Here is an 18,411-nt window from a genome sequence, read left to right as displayed (position 1 = left end):
CCCTACCCTCCCATTCTCCCCAGTCTCTTTCCCTTTGGTAACTGTTAGTCCTTTCTTGGGTTCTGTGATTCTGCTGCTGTTTTGTTCCTTCAGTTTTTCCTTTGTTCTTATACTCCACAGATGAGTGAAATCATTTGGTATTTGTCTTTCTCTGCTTGGCTTATTTCACTGAGCATAATACCCTCTAGCTCGATCCATGTTGTTGCAAATGGTAGGATTTGTTTTCTCCTTATGGCTGAATAATATTCCATTGTGTATATATACCACATCTTTATCCATTCATCTACTGATGGACACTTAGGTTGCTTCCATTTCTTGGCTATTGTAAATAGTGCTGTGATAAACATAGGGGTGCATCTGTCTTTTTCAAACTGGAGTGCTGCATCCTTAGGGTAAATTCCTAGGAGTGGAATTACTGGGTCAAATGGTATTTCTATTTTTAGTTTTTTGAGGAACCTCCACATTGCTTCCCACAATGGTTGAACTAGCTTACATTCCCATCAGCAGTGTAGGAGGGTTCCCCTTTCTCCACAACCTCGCCAACATTTGTTCCTGGTCTTTTCTATATTGGCCATCCTAACTGGGGTGAGGTGATATCTCATTGTGGTTTTAATTTGCATTTCTATGATAACTAGTGATGTGGAGCATCTTTTCATGTGTCTGTTGGCCATCTGAATTTCTTCTTTGGAGAACTGTCTGTTCAGCTCCTCTGCCCATTTTTTAATCGGATTATTTGCTTTTTGTTTGTTGAGGTGTGTGAGCTCTTTATATATTTTGGATGTCAAGCCTTTATCGGATATGTCATTTATGAATATATTCTCCCATACTGTAGGATGCCTTTTTGTTCTATTGGTGGTGTCCTTTGCTGTAAGAAGCTTTTCAGCTTGATAAAGTCCCACTTGTTCATTTTTGCTTTTGTTTTCCTTGCCCGGGGAGATATATTCATGAAGAAGTCACTCATGTTTATGTCCAAGAGATTTTTGCCTATGTTTTTTTCTAAGAGTTTTATGGTTTCATGACTTACATTCAGGTCTTTGATCCATTTTGAATTTACTTTTGTGTATGGGGTTAGACAATGGTCCAGTTTCATTCTCTTACATGTAGCTGCCCAGTTTTGCCAGCACCATCTGTTGAAGAGACTGTCATTTCCCCATTGTATGTTCATGGCTCCTTTATCGTATATTAATTGGCCATATATGTTTGGGTTAATGTTTGGAGTCTCTATTCTGTTCCACTGGTCTGTGGCTCTGTTCTTGTGCCATTACCAAATTGTCTTGATTACTATGGCTTTGTAGTAGAGCTTGAAGTTGGGGAGTGAGATCCCTGCCACTTTATTCTTCTTTCTCAGGATTGCTTTGGCTATTCGGGGTCATATGAATTTTTGAACTATTTGTTCCAGTTTGTTGAAGAATGTTGTTGGTAATTTGATAGGGATTGCATCAAATCTGTATATTGCTTTGGGCAGGATGGCCATTTTGAAGATTTAATTCTTCGTAGCCAAGAGCATGGGATGAGTTTTCATTTGTTAGTGTCCTCTTTAATTTCTCTTAAGAGTTTCTTATAGTGTTTAGGGTATAGGTCTTTCACTTCCTTGGTTAGGTTTATTCCTAGGTATTTTATTCTTTTTGATGCTATTGTGAATGGAATTGTTTTCCTGATTTCTCTTTCTGTTGGTTCATTGTCAGTGTATAGGAAAGCCACAGATTTCTGTGTGTTAATTTTGTATCCTGCAACTTTACTGTATTCCGATATCAGTTCTAGTAGTTTTGGAGTGGAGTCTTTAGGGTTTTTTATGTACAATATCATGTCATCTGCAAATAGTGACAGTTTAACTTCTTCTTTACCAATCTGGATTCCTTGTATTTCTTTGTTTTGTCTAATTGCCATGGCTAGGACCTCCAGTACTATGTTAAATAAGAGTGGGGACAGTGGGCATCCCTGTCTAGTTCCTGATCTCAGAGGAAATGCTTTCAGCTTCTCGCTGTTCAGTATGATGTTAGCTGTGGGTTTATCATATATGGCCTTTATTATGTTGAGGTACTTGCCCTCTATACCCATTTTGCTGAGAGTTTTTATCATGAATGGATTTTGAATTTTGTTGAATGCTTTTTCAGCATCTATGGAGATGATCATGTGGTTTTCATCTTTCTTTTTGTTTATGAGGTGGATGATGTTGATGAATTTTTGAATGTTGTACCATCCTTGCATCCCTGGATGAATCCCAGTTGGTCATGGTGTATGATCCTCTTGATATATTTTTGAATTCAGTTTGTTAATATTTTGTTGAGTATTTTTGCATCTATGTTCCTCAGGGATATTGGTCTGTAATTTTCTTTTTTGGTGGGGTCTTTGCCCGGTTTTGGTATTAGGGTGATGTTGGCTTCATAGAATGAGTTTGGGAGTATTTCCTCCTCTTCTATTTTTTGGAAAACTTTAAGGAGAATGGGTATTATGTCTTCTCTGTATGTCTGATAAAATTCTGAGGTAAATCCATCTGGCCCAGGTGTTTTTTTCTTGGGTAGTTTTTTGATTACCGCTTCAATTTCTTTGCTGGTATTTGGTTTGTTTAGATTTTGTGTTTCTTCCTTGGTCAGTTTTGGAAGGTTGTATTTTTCTAGGAAGTTGTCCATTTCTTCTAGGTTTTCCAGCTTCTTAGCATATAGGTTTTCATAGTAGTCTCTAATAATTCTTTGTATTTCTGTTGGGTCGGTCATGATGTTTCCTTTCTCATTTCTGATTCTGTTGATGTGTGTTGATTCTCTTTTTCTCTTAATAAGTCTGGCTGGAGGCTTATCTATTTTGTTTATTTTCTCAAAGAACCAGCTCTTGGTTTCATTGATTTTTTCTATTGTTTTATTCTTCTCAATTTTGTTTATTTCTTCTCTGATCTTTATTATGTCCCTCCTTCTGCTGACTTTAGGCCTCATTTGTTCTTCTTTTTCCAATTTGGTAATTGTGACATTAGACTATTCATTTGGGTTTGTTCTTCCTTCTTTAAATATGCCTGGATTGCTATATACTTTCCTCTTAAGACTGCTTTCGCTGTGTCCCACAGAAGTTGGGGCTTTGTGTTGTTGTTGTCATTTATTTCCATATATTGCTGGATCTCCATTTTAATTTGGTCATTGATCCATTGACTATTTAGGAGCAAGTTGTTAAGCCTCCATGTGTTTGTGAGCCTTTTTGCTTTCTTAGTACAATTTATTTCTAGTTTTATACCTTTGTGGTCTGAAAAGTTGGTTGGTAGGATTTCAATCTTTTGGAATTTACTGAGGCTCTTTTTGTGACCTAGTATGTGGTCTATTCTGGAGAATGTTTCATGTGCACTTGAGAAGAATGTGTATCCTGTTGCTTTTGGGTGTAGAGTTCTATAGATGTCTATTAGGTCCATCTGTTCTAGTGTGTTGTTCAGTGCCTCTGTGTCCTTACTTATTTTCTGTCTGGTGGATCTGTTCTTTGGAGTGAATGGTGTGTTGAAGTCTCCTAGAATGAATGCATTGCATTCTATTTCCTCCTTTAGTTCTGTTAGTATTTGTTTCACATATGCTGGTGCTCCTGTGTTGGGTGCATATATATTTATAATGGTTATATCCTCTTGTTGGACTGAGCCCTTTATCATTATGTAATGTCTTCTTTATCTCTTGTTACTTTCTTTGTTTTGAAGTCTATTTTGTCTGATACTAGTACTGCAACACCTGCTTTTTTCTCCCCATTGTTTGCATGAAATATCTTTTTCCATCCCTTGACTTTTAGTCTGTGCATGTCTTTGGGTTTGAGGTGAGTCTCTTGTAAGCATCATATAGATGGGGCTTGTTTTTTTATCCATTCAGTGACTCTATGTCTTTTGATTGGTGCACTCAGTCCATTTACATTTAGGGTGATTATCGATAGGTATGTACTTATTGCCATTTCAGGCTTTAGATTCATGGTTACCAAAGGTTCCAGGTTACTTTCCTTACTATCTAAGAGTCTAACTTAACTCACTTAGTGTGGTGTTACAAACACAATCTAAAGGTTCATTTCTATTTCTCCTCCTTTTTCTTCCTCCTTCATTCTTTATATATTAGGTTTCAAATTTTGTACTTTTTGTCTATCCCCTGATTGGCGTTGGGGATAGTCAATTTAATTTTGCATTTGCCTCGCAATCCGCTGCTCCACCCTCCCTACCATGATTTTACTACCTCTGGTGACAGCTATCCACCCCTAGGAACACTTCCGTCTATAGCAGTCCCTCCAAAATAGACTGCAGAGATGGATTGTGGGAGGTAAACTCTCTCAGCTTTTGCTTATCTGGAAATTGTTTAATCCCGCCTTCAAATTTAAATGATAATCTTGCCCGATAAAGTAATCTTGGTTCCAGGCCCTTCTGCTTCATGGCATTAAATACATCATGCCACTCCCTTCTGGCCTGTAAGGTTTCTGCTGGGAAGTCTGTTGTTAGTCTGATGGGTTTTCCTTTGTATGTGATCTTATTTCTGCCTCTGGCTGCTTTTAACAGTCTGTCCTTATCCTTGATCTTTCCCATTTTAATTACTATGTGTCTTGGTGTTGTCTTCCTTGGGTCCCTTGTGTTGGGGGATCTGTGGATCTCCATGGCCTGACAGACTATGTCCTTCCCAGATTGGGGATGTTTTCAGCAACTACCTCCTCAAAGACACTTTCTATCCCTTTCTCTCTCTCTTCTTCTTCTGGTATCCCTATAATGCAAATATTGTTCCGCTTAGATTGGTCACACAGTTCTCTCAATATTCTTTCATTCTTAGAGATCCTTTTTTCTCTCTGTGCCTCAGCTTCTTTGTATTCCTCTTCTCTAGTTTCTATTTCATTTATTGTCGCCTCCACCGTATGCAACCTGCTTTTAATACCATCCATCATGCTCTTCAACGATTGGATCTCTGACCTGAATTCTTTCCTGAGTTCTTGGATGTCTTTCCGTACCTCCATTAGGATGTTGATTATTTTTATTTTGAACCCCCCTCCATTAGGATGTTGATTATTTTTATTTTGAACCCCCTTTCAGGAAGAGTCACGAGGTCCATATCATTTAAATCTTTCTCGGGAGTTGTATTAACAATTTCACTCTGGACCAGGTTCCTTTGGCGTTTCATGTTTGTATCTGGCGCCCTCTAGTGTCCAGAAGCTCTATTCTGGAGCTGCTCAGCCCCTGAAGCAATGTCGGGGGTCACAGGGGGAGTGGTACTGGGGGTAGGAAAGAGCTGTTCCCCGCCTCCTGGCTCCTGTGCCTGTCTCCACTGCCTGAGCCAGTGGGCCGGGCACACAGGTATAAGTTTTTGTCCCAGAGCAGCCGGATATGGATCCCCGCTTTCCACAAGCAGCCGGAATCCCAGTCTCCCCAGGAACTCTGCCTGTATTACCTTTCCAACCCAGTAGTCATGCGAGTCTCATGAAAGCACCATGAAATGTAGGTTTGTCCTCCCAGCACAGATCTCCGGAGCTAGGTATTCAGCAGTCCCAGGCCTCCACTCCCTCCCTGCTCCGTTTGTCTTCCTCCTGCCGGTGAGCTGGGGTGGGGGCGGAGCTCGGGTCCCGGGAGCCACAGCTCCGGTACGTTACCCCCCGTTCGGTGAGGTCTGCTCTTTTCTCCAGGTGTGTGCAGTCTGATGCCGTCCTCTTTCCTGTTGCTCTCTCAGGATTAGCTGCGCCAATTAAATTTTCTAATTGTATCCAGTTTTAGGAGGAAGCCTCTGTCTCTCCTCTCACGCACCATCTTTAATCCAGTTCTTAGGCTTTTATGTGGCTGGCATTGCTATTTTCCGAGCCGAGCGGGAAGGGACCTTGGCGCTCATCTGGAAGCTGTGGTGGGGCCTGCAGAGCGAGTGGGACTCATGGTGTCCGATGATCTGAGGTCACCCACGGGGTCATCTTTCTGGAGAACTTTGAACAGGGGTCTAGGGCTGCAGGATGAACTGAAGGGGGATTTTCACGTCCAGAAACAACAGGCAGAGGTCCCTTTCTTTGCTAAGGACTCTGATGCCCAGCAGGTGTTGTCCCATCTGGGGTGGGAGGCTCAAAAGAAAGCCCAGCCTGTCACAGAGAGCTGAATCTGGGGCGATGGGGTGTTTATGTGAGGCCAGCTCAGTGTCAGGGTGCAGTCCACCCATCACAGCCCTGGGCCTGGGCCGGGGGTGCAGGGAGCACCCTGCCCAACTCAAGGAGCGAAAGATGAGGACTGAACCAGGTGATGGAGGTGGGCTGGGCAGGGGAGGAGGCGCGGGGCAGAGTCCAGGGCTCATGCTCACTGGGAGGTGAGGGGTGCCGTGAGCAGAATGCTGAGAGCGTGAGGGGAGGCTGAGAGGCAGGTGGGCCCCACTGCTGGTTCGGGGCCTTGTGAGGGGGCTCTGCAGGGGGGTCCTGGGCCTGTGTTGATTTGGGCAGGTTGCCGCCCTCTGGCACAGGTGCGAGTCTGGCGCTCGGTTCCCCTCAGACCTGCCCAGCACTGACATTCCCACGCCGTGGCCATGACCATGCACCTTGGGTTTGAAAGATGCGAGTTTGGCCAAGCTGGGCCTGGCAGGGTAGTGTTCATGTCCTGGCTGCCTGCCTCCTGCCATGTGTCCTGGAAGGTTGCAGTCCCTCTGGGCATCAGCCTGCCAGTCTGCAGAGAGGATGATGACAGGGATGCTGATGACAGTGATGTGCAGGGCGCAGCCTTGAAGGGAGGCTGTGGTGACCGAATGAGCAGCAGAGGTTGGGTGCACCAGAGAGCTGATCTCATGGGAATGAAAATATCCAAATTCTGAGCCCTGGATGGTTATCATTCTGAAATTGGGGAACAATAATAACAATGCCAATAAGCTCACAGCCCAGGGGGTGGGCTCCCAGCACCCCTGGGGTGGCCCTGTGTCTTTGCATCCAGGAGCTGTAAGAAGGTTGACCCGGCTGCCACAGGGGAGGCCTGGCTCTGACAGATGCCAGCATCCAGGCCTGGTGTGCATCACACAGGCTGGAGACATGGGGATGCTGTTCCCTGTGACCTCCCCTCCCTAATGGGAATGGCCTCAGCCTCCCTTCCTGGCCTCGCCTCTGAGCCTTGGCCTCAGAACAGCTTCCTGGTATCACTTGCAGGCTGGTGACATAGCTACCACCTTACCTTGCCCCAAGGTAAACTAAGTTCAGATACATACACATATCACACTAAGACTTTTCAACTCCTTCTCTTTCTTTTCTTTTTTATTAAGGTATTATTGATACACACTCTTATGAAGGTTTCACATGAAAAACATGGTGGTTACTATATTCACCCATATTATCAAGTCTCCCCCACACCCCATTGAAGTCACTGTCCATCAGTGTAATAAGATGACACAGAGTCACTACTTGTCTTCTCTGTGCTACACTGTCTTCCCCATAATCCCCCCATACACCATGTGCACTGATCATAATGCCCCTCAATCCCCTTCTCCCTCCCTCCCCACCCGCCCTCCTTCACCCCTCCCCTTTGGTAGCCATTAGTTCCTTCTTGGAGTCTGTGAGTCTGCTGTTGTTTTGTTGTTTTAGTTTTGCTTTGTTATACTCCACAAATGAGGGAAATCATTTGATACTTGTCTTTCTCTGCCTGGTTTATTTCACTGAGCATAATACCCTCTGGCTCCATCCATGTTATTGCAAATGGTAGTATTTGTTTTCTTCTAATGGCTGAATAATATTCCATTGTGTATATGTACCACATTTTCTTTATCCATTCATCTACTGATGGACACTTAGGTTGATTCCATATCTTGGTTATTGAAAATAGTGCTGCAGTAAACATAGGGGTGCATATGTCTTTTTGAATGTGAGAAGTTGTCTTGGGGTAAATTCCTAGGAGTGGAATTCCTGAGTCAAATGGTATTTCTATTTTTAGTTTTTTGAGGAATCTCCATATTGCTTTCCACAATGGTTGAACTAATTTACATTCCCACCAGCAGTGTAGGAGGGTTCCCCTTTCTCTACATCCTTGCCAACATTTGTTGTTCCTAGTCTTTTCAACGTTGGCCATCCTAACTGGTGGGAGGTGATATCTCATTGTGGTTTTAATTTGCATTTTCCTAATAATTAGTGATGTGGAGTATCTTTTCATGTGCCTGTTGGCCATCTGAATTTCTTCTTTGGAAAATTGTCTCTTCATATCCTCTGCCCATTTTTTAATACGGTTATTTGCTTATTGGGTGTTGAGGCTTGTGAGTTCTTTATATATTTTGGATATTAACCCCTTGTCAGATATGTTGTTTACAAATATATTCTCCCATAATGTGGAATGCCTTTTTGTTCTACTGATGGTGTCCTTTTCTGTACAGAAGCTTTTTAACTTTATGTAGTCCTATTTGTTCATTTTTGCTTTTGTTTCCCTTGCCCAAGGAGATACGTTCAGGAAAAAGTTGCTCATGTTTATATCAAGAGATTTTTGCCTATGTTTTCTTCTAAGAGTTTTAGGGTTTCAAGACTTGCATTCAGGTCTTTGATCCATTTTGAGTTTACTTTTGTGTGTGGGGTTAGACAATAATCCAGCTTCATTATCTTACATGTAGCTGTCCAGTTTTGCCAACACCAGTTGTTGAAGAGGCTGTCATTTCCCCATTGTATGTCCATGGCTCCTTTATCATATATTAATTGACCATATATGGTTGGGTTTATATCTGGGCTCCCTAGTCTGTTCCATTGGTTTATGGGTCTGTTTTTGTGCCAGTACCAAATTGTCTTGATTACTGTGGTTTTGTACTAGAGTTTGAAGTTGGGGAGCATAATCCTTCCAGCTTTATTCTTCCTTCTCAGGATTGCTTTGGCTATTCAGGGTCTTTTGTTGTTCCATATGAATTTTAGAACGATTTGCTCTTGTTCGTTGAAGAATGCCATTGGTATTTTGATAAGGATTGCATTGAATCTGTAGATTGCTTTAGTAGGGTGGCTATTTTTTCAGTATTAATTCTTCCTATCCATGAGCAGGAGATGTATTTCCATTTATTGGAAATTTCTTTAATTTCTTTCATGAATGTCTTGTAGTTTTCAGGGTATAGGTCTTTAACTTCCTTGGTTAGGTTTATTCCTAGGTATTTTATTCTTTTTGATGCAATTGTGAATGGAATTGTTTTCTGGATTTCTTTTTCTGATAGTTCATTGTTAGTATATAGAAATGCAACAGATTTCTGTGTATTAATTTTGTATCCTACAACTTTGCTGAATTAGTTATTAGTTCTAGTAGTTTTGGGGTGGATTCTTTAGGGTTTTCTATGTCCGATATCATGTCACCAGCAAACAGTGACAGTTTAACTTCTTCCTTACCAATCTGGATGCCTTTTATTTCTTTGTGCTGTCTGATTGCTATGGCTAGGACCCCTAGAACTATGTTGAATAAAAGTGGGGAGAGTGTCCTTTTCTCTTTAAAATGGAAGAAAGCAACACTCAACTGGCTGAAAAAAAAAACAAGATAAAGCAAAACACCAGCCAGCCCTTCGAAGTGCATGGGAAGCAGAATGGAGCAATTTCAGAGTTTGAAATTTGGAATTTTCAAGTTCTCAGGAACTTGGGGTTCTTAAGGTCAGCCCAGTTGTTAACGCTTCCGGGTAATGTCAGGGACAAATGGAAATATCTGTCCACATGAGGCTCATGGGGACAGGTCCTTCTGCAGATGCCTTGTGTCCGCCAGGTGCCCTGTCTCTACCATGCTGGCTGGGTGAGCACTTTCTTTCCTGTATCCAAGCAGGGTCCCTTCCTGGCCATTCATGCTCACTGTACCCACTGCAGGCCCACTGTATGGAGCCCCCTGCCTCCCTGTCTTCTGCCTCTCCTCACTGTCCCCCAGCCTGTCATTGTCCCAGCCACTCCCTGCTCAGGGCTTTGACAGCTCCCCATCTACTGCTGGCCTGCGCAGGGCTCCCCACAGCTCTCCCACTTTCTAGGTCTGCACTCAGCAGGAAATGGCTGAGGCTGGGGGCAGCTGAGTGAAGCCCTGGCCCGGGATTCCATCCCAGGGGCCCAGGGGACCCAACATCTCTGCACCCCTGTCACCCATTCACACACTGCTGGGAAAGTTCTGCAGAGCCACAGAGCACACCCAGCTGTTTTCTCTGGCTGGGGAGGGGGCATGGTTGCCATTTCCTCCAGCCATCACTTTGTTTATTTTTTATGCTGTTTCTTCTTTACTGTTTGTTCGAATATAAATGGTATCACCAATTCTTTGGCAGTATTTTCCAAAAGAAAGTATAAACCTTGGCAGAAACTCAAATTTACCTTCTCACCTACAATTCACTAAATTAATATGATTCATACAATATTATTTCAATATAAATCAGTCACACTGTTATTCAATTTCTGATCATTTTTCCTAGTTATAAACAACTTGGGAGTTATGTCCCACAATTGAGTAAATGACATTCAATTTGGGAAATAAAATACATATTTCATTTTTTAAATTCTTTTTTTAAAATATTGAGGGGCATAACATATACACAGTGAATATTATTCGGCCATAAAAAGGAGAGAAATCTTACATTTGCAACAACACGGATGGAGCTAGAGGGTATTATGCTCAGTGAAATAAGCCAGGCAGAGAAAGACAAGTACCAAATGATTTCCTTCATTTGTGGAGTATAACAACTAAGCAAAACTGAAGGAACAAAACAGCAGCAGAATCACAGACTCCAAGAAGGAACTAGCATTTACTAAAGGGAAGGGGTTAGGGAGGGTGAATGGGGAGGGAGGGAGAAGGGGATTGAGGGGCATTATGATTAGCACTCACAATATAGGTAGGTCACGGGGAAGGCAGCACAGCACAGAGAAGACAAGCAATGACTCTATAGCATCTTATTACGCTGATGGACAGTGATTGCAATGGGGTTGGGGGGACTTAATAATATGGGTGAATGTTGAAATCACAATGTTTCCCATGTGAAACCATCATAAGATTGTATATCTATGACACCTTAATTTAAAAAATTGAGGTACATACAATAAAGTGCACAAATGTTAGTGTATAGCTTGGTGAACTTTGATATGTATATGAACTCATATAACCATTGTCCAGATCAAGATATAAAACATTCTAATTTTTTCCCTTCACCTATTTCACCCATTGCCCCTGGGTAGCTTGCAGATGAGGGTGCAGAGGCAGCAAAGCCCCCAGACCAGTCTAGCCATAAGCAGCCTGGTTAACTCTGGAATGCAGCAGATGTACCCTTTCTTATCTAAGCTGGTGGATGTGTCCTAGGACCATTGCAACAAAGTCCCACAAATTCAGTGACATAACTGAGTTTCCTCTCTCACCATGTAGAGGCCAGAAGCCTAGAATCTAGGTGTCTGTTGGGCTGGGCTCCATCTGGAGGCTCCAGAGGAGGACGCTTCCTTGCCCCTTCCGGCTTCTGGTGGCTGCTGGCATTCCTGGGCTTGTGGCCACACAGCTCCCATCTCTGCTTCTGTCTTCACACAGCCTTTTCCTGTGTGTCTCCTCCTCTGTCTCTTATAAGGACACTTGTCACTGGATTTAGGGCTGCCCTAATGGAGGATGAGCTCATCTCCAGATCCTTAGATTAAATCTTCAAAGACCCTTTTCCCAAATAAGGTCACATCCATAGGTTCTTACATGTGGACTATTTTTGGGGGTTACCACTCAACTCACTACAGCTGGGTTCTAAAAGTCCATGGATTTTGGCAGCCTGGAGTGCTGCCTCTGGGCACTGACAACCTGGGAGAAGTGCGAGGGGCTGGATGAGTTGAAATTATAACACCCAAGATGATGGTATGAGGAGGTGGGGCCTTTGAGAGGTGGTGAGTTCATGAGGGTGGGATCCCCATGAATGGGATTAGTGCCCTTATAAGAGACCCCACAGAGCTCCCTCACCCCTGCCACCATGTGAGGACACAGCGAGGGTCTGGGACCCTCACTCAACCGTGCTGGCACCCTGACCTCAGGCTTCCAACATGCAGACCCATGAGAAGTAAATTTCTGCTGCTTATAAGCCACCCAGTTTGCGGTGTTTGCTGGAGCAGCCTGAGCAAAGACAAGAAACCTCTCCAATGAGGCCTCTACCACCTTGTGGGCCTCGAACAAGCTGCTCAGTCCCGTTTCAGCTCCCGAGAGCTTCTGGTTGTGAACACGTGGAGGAGCTGGGAGGGTGGCGTGCTTGGAGAGAACCGACTATACACTTAGAAGCTCTGCGTTGCTACCCCATACAATGCCCTATGCATTGCTTCATCAGCTGTTCACCTGTATCCTTTATCATATAACAAACTGGTACATGTGTTTCCCTGAGTTCTGTCAGCTATTCTAGCAAATGACTGACCCTGGGGAGGGAGTGGTGGGAACCCTGATTTACAGCTGGTGCATCAGAAGTACAGGTGACACCTGGGTTATGGGACTGATGTCTGAACTGGGGGCGGTCTTGTGAGACTGAGCCCAGCACCTGCAGGGTTTGCACTAACTCAGTGTCAAACTTGAATCAAATTATAGGGACACCCAGCTGGTGTTGCAGAGAACTGTGTGATGTAAGTGCACATCTGGCATCGGAAGTATTGTGACTGTGGGAGCGAAGAAGAAACACAGGGTGTTTTTTCCACCGTGGCTCCTCCGAGGTCACCAGTATGAGGGGTACACATCCTGTTGACAAACATCGGAAGCCATCACACTCATCCTGAGGATGTCCGGCTGGCCTGGAGACCTCTCTTCAGCTGAGGGGGCTTCCTCAGCAACGACCTTCAGGTGCACATCTGGGAGGGCCAAGAGGAGGAAATGTGTCTGGGAAGCTGTGGGGGAGCACCCAGGACTGACCCCTGCCTGGTCATTCATTGAGTCACACTTTCAAGGCCTCTATTACATGCCTGGAGCTGAGTAAGACTCAGGGATCCAGGCAGTGACCGGCCAGCTCTGCCTCCTGGGCTGTGGTCTGGTGGGGTCAGCTGGTCAGCCGGCCAGGACAGCCTTGAGTGAGGAGCGCTGGTCCAGGGCCCTGCTCAGTTAGGGTCAAATGGACGATGACCCAGTGGTGTAAGACTCAGGCTCAGACCCCTAGGCTCCACATCTCCTTCCTGGTTGCCTCTCTCTCGGTAAGGGAACCCAGGACAGGCCCTGCTTTATGTAAGCTCTTCTAAGTGTGTAGTTGTGCACCGACTACAATATTGCCCCCAGCTTCCCTTACTGACGGGGCAACGGGGACTCCCCGACAGGGATCCTTGCTCCATCTCTTCTTGGAAAGATGGAAAAGTAAGAAATGTCCTTTAGAGAAGGATATCCAAGCAAACTGGACCAGCTCTTCTGGCCAGAGAAGGCTGGGGCTTGCAGACCCCTGGTCCCCCAGAACCGCATCTGCTAGGCGGCTCTGGGTGGCCCCAGCGTGCAGCTGTCTCCACTTGTCTATCTGCTATGGCTGTACGTTTTCTTTCCAAGCTCAGCCTTCACGGTAAACAGGAGGCACCAGATTTCTTTCCATCCTCTGTCTCTGCCCATGTCAAACCACTAGACAGATGTTTTCCACTTGTCCTTCCTCCACCCAGGCCAGGCAAAGTTTTGAATCAGGGAAAGGAAAATATAATTGCAGTGAGGAGTCAAAGATCCTTACCCTTTAAATGGAACAAGTTGTTTGTTTATTTAATGAGTACTTTCTGAGTGTGGCCCTGGGTGTGATGGGCGCCCTGTCGTCATGGTCTCCCAGTGGGTGGAAAGGGACTGTGGAGACAGAGCTACCTGCCAAGGAGCAGGGGTGGCGCTGCGCTAAGGGAGCCGGGACGAAGGAGGAAGGGAGCTGAGGGCTGCAGGGAACAGCGTCCACCAGACCACTTGGACTAAGGCAGCAGGTGTGGTGGGGAAAGAGTGGGCCTGGACTTTGGGTGCAGCGAGCAGGGTGAAGCCGATGGAAGGGGGGCCCGCTGAAGGCCGTGAATGCTGGCTAAGGCAGCAGGGCTGTGTTTCAGAGACAGTGGGAGCCCCTGAGGGACCCAAGCAGGGCATGATGGGGTCAAGACTCAGAAAGAGGGCAGGCTGGAGGCAGCAGATGGAGGTGATGGTCCAGGTGAGAGGTGATGTGGGCCAGATGAAGGCCAGGCCAGGGAGTGGGCGGGGCTTCAGATCAGTATACCCTGAGGAGTTGAGAGGAATGAGGTGGGGGCTGGCTGTGTGCCAGGAAGTGGGGGGAGGGATGGTGCCAGTGCATCAGGGCCAGGGCTCCAGGCTTAAGTAATCAGGCCGGGCAGGTTATGTCCTGGCCTGGAGAAGTAGGGTCCTAGGCCTCTGCCAGGCAATGACCTGAGGGTATGAGCACACACACACGTACGTGCACACACACATACACACAGGGGGAATGGGGGGTGTTATATAATAACAGACATTTATTGGGAGCCTACTTTGTGTGAGTAAGCACGTTATGCATAGCATCTTCTTTATTTCTCCCCAAGATGAGAACGCTGAGCTTTGGCGAGAACACACCACCATAGGCATGGCTGGTGAGGGCAGAGCTGGCTCCTGAGTGGGCGGGCTGAATGCAGAACGGCTCCTCCCCCTGAGGCTCAGGGTACAGACACCGGCCTGGGATGACACGATGTGCCTGGGCCAGGGGCTCTTCCGGCTCTCTAGCACAGGACAGTTGGCCCATCTGACAAGCAGTTCCTTTTTCTCTGACTGCCCTTCAGATCCGTTCTCTCCTGTTGCTGAAGGGGCCCCAGGTGTGTAGCCCTGGACACACCCAATCCTTGTTTATGGCACTCAGCACACACCATGCAAGACCCTCTCCTCCTGTCCCCCTCCCGCCTCCCTTCCTTCCTTCCTTCCTTCCTTCCTCCCTCCCTCCCTCCCTCCCTCCCTTCCTTCCTTCCTTCCTTCCTTCCTTCCTTCCTTCCTCCCTTCCTATATTTGAATGGAGCAAACACCACTTAATCAACATCCAAGAAAAAAGCTGGAGCACTGACAGCACTTGCCAAGCTGTTCTGCCCGTCGGCTCCTGCGGCGACCCCAGGGAACAGACTTCTGCAAGTCTTGTGTTTACCATTTCTCTGCCTCTCATTCCATCCCTTCTAAATAGAGCCTCAGAAGTATTTTTAATTTAAATCATCTTCAACTTTAAAAAGGTTATTATGCTATATAATTTTAAAAACACTTAAGTTTTAGAACAGTTTTAGAGCTACAGAAAAATTGAAAAGATAATACAGAGAGCTTGTATAATCTTGGGCTTTCTTCTCTCCAAGTTGTATTGCTGTTTTACAAAGCATTTTGCCTTGTCTCATAAAAATTTTTTGGCATGTCTTCATAAACGTTGCATACCAGCAATTCTTCTCCTAGGTATGTACCAGAACATTCACAGGAGCACCATTCTTGGTATTATTAAAGCATTGGAAACAGCCCAAATCCTGTCGACAGAAATAGATACGTAAACTGTGGTATCTTTACACACTGCGATATTATAGAGCAATAATCCTGAATAACAGCAGGTCACACAAATATGGATGAGTTTAAATAGAAATAAAAGTCTGAGCTTTTTCCTACTCAGTATATGGGGGACTTCCAAAGTTGTCCCTGTATTTAGGCACAAGCTTGGCCAAAGGCTCCCACCTTGTGAGAACAGGAGGGTGAGCAAAAGTTAACGGAAAGGGTGAGTCTCTGTCTGCAGAGGGACCACCTTTAGGTTTGGAGCCTGGGGCCTGGCCAAGTTGAGAGTTGAGTCAAGGTGACCAGAACTGAAGGTGCTCGTGCTGCCAGGCAGGGGGAAGGCGGAGGGAGAAGGGGGACAGGAGCTGGTTCCCAAGGGAGAGAAAGACCCTGGACCTGGCTGAACAGGACTGCGGTCACCAGAGGGAGGTGTGGGCCGGGGAAGTCCTCCAACTGCTGCCCCAGCTGAACAAACTGTCCCTCAACCCCATCCAATTTCCATGCTCACCTAGCAACGCTAGTGTTTTTCTAAAATAATTTTTATTATCAAACAGTACCTGCTCATAAAAGAAAAAAAATTAAAAATGCATAAAATAGAAGGAAAACACCCTTGCTTTCATCACTCCTGGTTACATTTTGGAGTATTTCATTTCAGCCTTTTTCATATAATTATCATGTCTCAATAATGATCATATTGTACTCATTATTTTAACTCACGTCTTTTATCCAAACACATTTTCCCATTATAAGCCCTCTGCAGTCATCATTTTCAATGAGCATATATGGTCTGTTGAGTGGAATCTATTATCTGTCTGTCATCTATCCATCCATCTGTTTTTCTGTTGTACCTCCACTGCACAGGCTATATTCTGTATAGAATTTACATATGCATTCAGTGATTGTTATGCAATGGCTGGTTACTTGGGCTGTTTCTCAGTATTCGCCATTATAATTAATCCTGCCAGGAATATCTTGGTGCAGAAAGTTTCTTCAGTATTCAAATTATTTCCGTAAGGGAGATTCCCAGAAGCGGAGTTATTAGATCAAAGGGTTTGAGTGTCTTGAAGGCTCATGACACTTGCCGCCAGAGCGCTTTCCAACAATTCACTCTCCAGCTGGCAGCCTATGATTAAGCCCTCTCCCTGCACCGTCGCAACCACTGAGCAGGCTAATTTTTAATAGCTCTGCTAATCTCTGATGACCAGTTTATGGCAATCAGCGGTGTCCTAGGAAAGACGGGAGCTGCCCTAGAGTATCTCATCTGGGAAAGCTCTGACCTGCAGTGGGGATCAGGCCCTCTGGCTGGCCACCAGCCTGTTACCATGTGAGCCAGTGCCCTGGGCAAGATGATAAAATGGGGCTCTGGGGTCGGCTGAGCGAGGCCCAGAGCCACGGATTCAAAGGCCAAAGGATCCAATTGGGCATCTTTTTGGTCTCTCTTAACTGAAACCTTTTCTGGAGAAAGGTGGTAGAAGGGAGGAAGAGCATGAGGCTGCCAGCCCCCGGGGAGGGCCACTGCTGACTGCCCCACATTTATTCCACTCCTGCCTTCTTCTGCCACCAGAGCTGCAATTTGTTCAGGCAGTCACATCAATTTGCTGATCTCAGGGAGGGTGAGTCCCACCCCAAGTCCTGGAGATGAATCGTGATCGGACTACAGCAAGCTTAATGATATCATTCCCACTGGTCAGTCATTGGTCTGGGACAGGCATGTGATGCACTTTTGGTCAATCAGAGGTAAGTAAACATTGGGTAGGCAGGACAGATGTGACTGGCATGGCCCTTTGGCCCTTTGCCCTATTCTACTGTGTTCTTCCTGCCTAGGATGCAAATGGAATGGCAGAGGAACAGCAGCCATCTTGTGACCAAGAGTTGATAAGCATGAGCACAAAAGCCAACACACCAAGGCTGGTTGAACGGAGAGAGGGACAGAGCCTGCGTCCTTGGGTAGCTAATCCACTCACCGATCCCCTGTTCCAAGACTACTTGTCATGCAGAAGAACAACGTGACATTTAGTTATGATACTTTGGCTGACTTCTCAGTTACTGGCATCTGCATGTATTCCTACTAAGAGATGGGCTGGCATTCATTCTGTACTGTGATAAATAACACTAGCTGCTGTAACAAACAGAGCCCAAATCTCAGTGGCTAAACACAACAAAGTTTTATTTTTTGTCTACATTATAGTCTGGTAACGGGTTGGATTATGCTCCTCCAAGCCACGACTCAGGGATCTATCTGTGCCCCTTCCATCTGTGACATTACCTTTTTCAACACATGGTCTCTGGGGAAGAGGATGAGAGTATGGACGACCATGCCCACAATTGTATGGCGAGCCCTGTAAGGGGCATCTTCCTGGCCAGGACCCAGTTACAGGGCCTCAACCTGGCTGTAAGGGAGGCGTGGGAATCCTGGGAAAACCTCAGGAGGGAGAAATGCGGTTAGTGAGTAACCAGCTGCAATTTGCTCCATGCTCACTGAAAGGGGGACATCCCAAAGATGAACATATTTGCATCAATTTGCCAAAGACTCACCTGGGCACGGGTGCTCTGGATCTGGACAGCAAGCCTGCGCTAATGTCCAGTGTGCGAGCTGTGCCTGGAGCCGGGCATTCTGTCATTGGCATCCAAGGGTGACCTTGCCAAATGCCTAACCTCTGCTGTCCTTGTTTCAATCCTGTGAAAAATGATACTGATGTTTCCTAAAAGTACATTTTAGAGAAGAGTAGGATTTTTTTTTCTTTCTCTTTTTAAAAAAAGTTGTTACATTCTGAAGAGATACATGACCTGTGGCTTGTTTGGAATGGACTCAGGGTCTAAGTCACCTTGGTCAGATAGTCTCCTGAATGCTTTGTCATAAATTCACTCATTAACAGTCATGGGTACTGACTCTGTGCAAAACTCTGGGCTGGCATTGAGGCCCACACACAGAGAAAGTGGGGTCTAGCCCTCAAAGAAATTGCCATCTAATCAGCACATATGTCTACACATGAGTGGGGAAGGACAGAAGAGGGTCCAAGGAGGGAGCTGTGGCCCAGAGCCCAAGGCTTATTGAATCACACACA

At 45.5% G+C, this 18,411-nt stretch overlaps 2 long non-coding RNA genes across 2 annotated transcripts in view; both read left to right on the top strand.

The window, feature by feature from the left end:
- LOC118919225 (uncharacterized) overlaps positions 1-14,739 on the top strand; it is an 82,710-nt gene extending 67,971 nt beyond the window's left edge. Inside the window, exon 3 of the long non-coding RNA XR_005027416.2 lies at positions 14,614-14,739. This is a non-coding gene — a long non-coding RNA (uncharacterized LOC118919225). The remainder of the gene's footprint in view (positions 1-14,613) is intronic.
- Positions 14,740-15,688: 949 nt separating this feature from the next.
- On the top strand, positions 15,689-17,526 carry LOC118919224 (uncharacterized). The gene is made up of 2 exons (XR_005027415.2): positions 15,689-17,083; positions 17,171-17,526. It is a non-coding gene; the product is annotated as an uncharacterized LOC118919224 (long non-coding RNA).
- Positions 17,527-18,411: the final 885 nt, after the last annotated feature.

This window comes from Manis pentadactyla, chromosome 8 (assembly GCF_030020395.1).
Source record: "Manis pentadactyla isolate mManPen7 chromosome 8, mManPen7.hap1, whole genome shotgun sequence".
NCBI classification, from domain to species: domain Eukaryota; kingdom Metazoa; phylum Chordata; class Mammalia; order Pholidota; family Manidae; genus Manis; species Manis pentadactyla.
The sequence above is the reverse complement of the archived record's forward strand: the minus strand, read 5'-3'. Positions and strand labels throughout refer to the sequence as shown.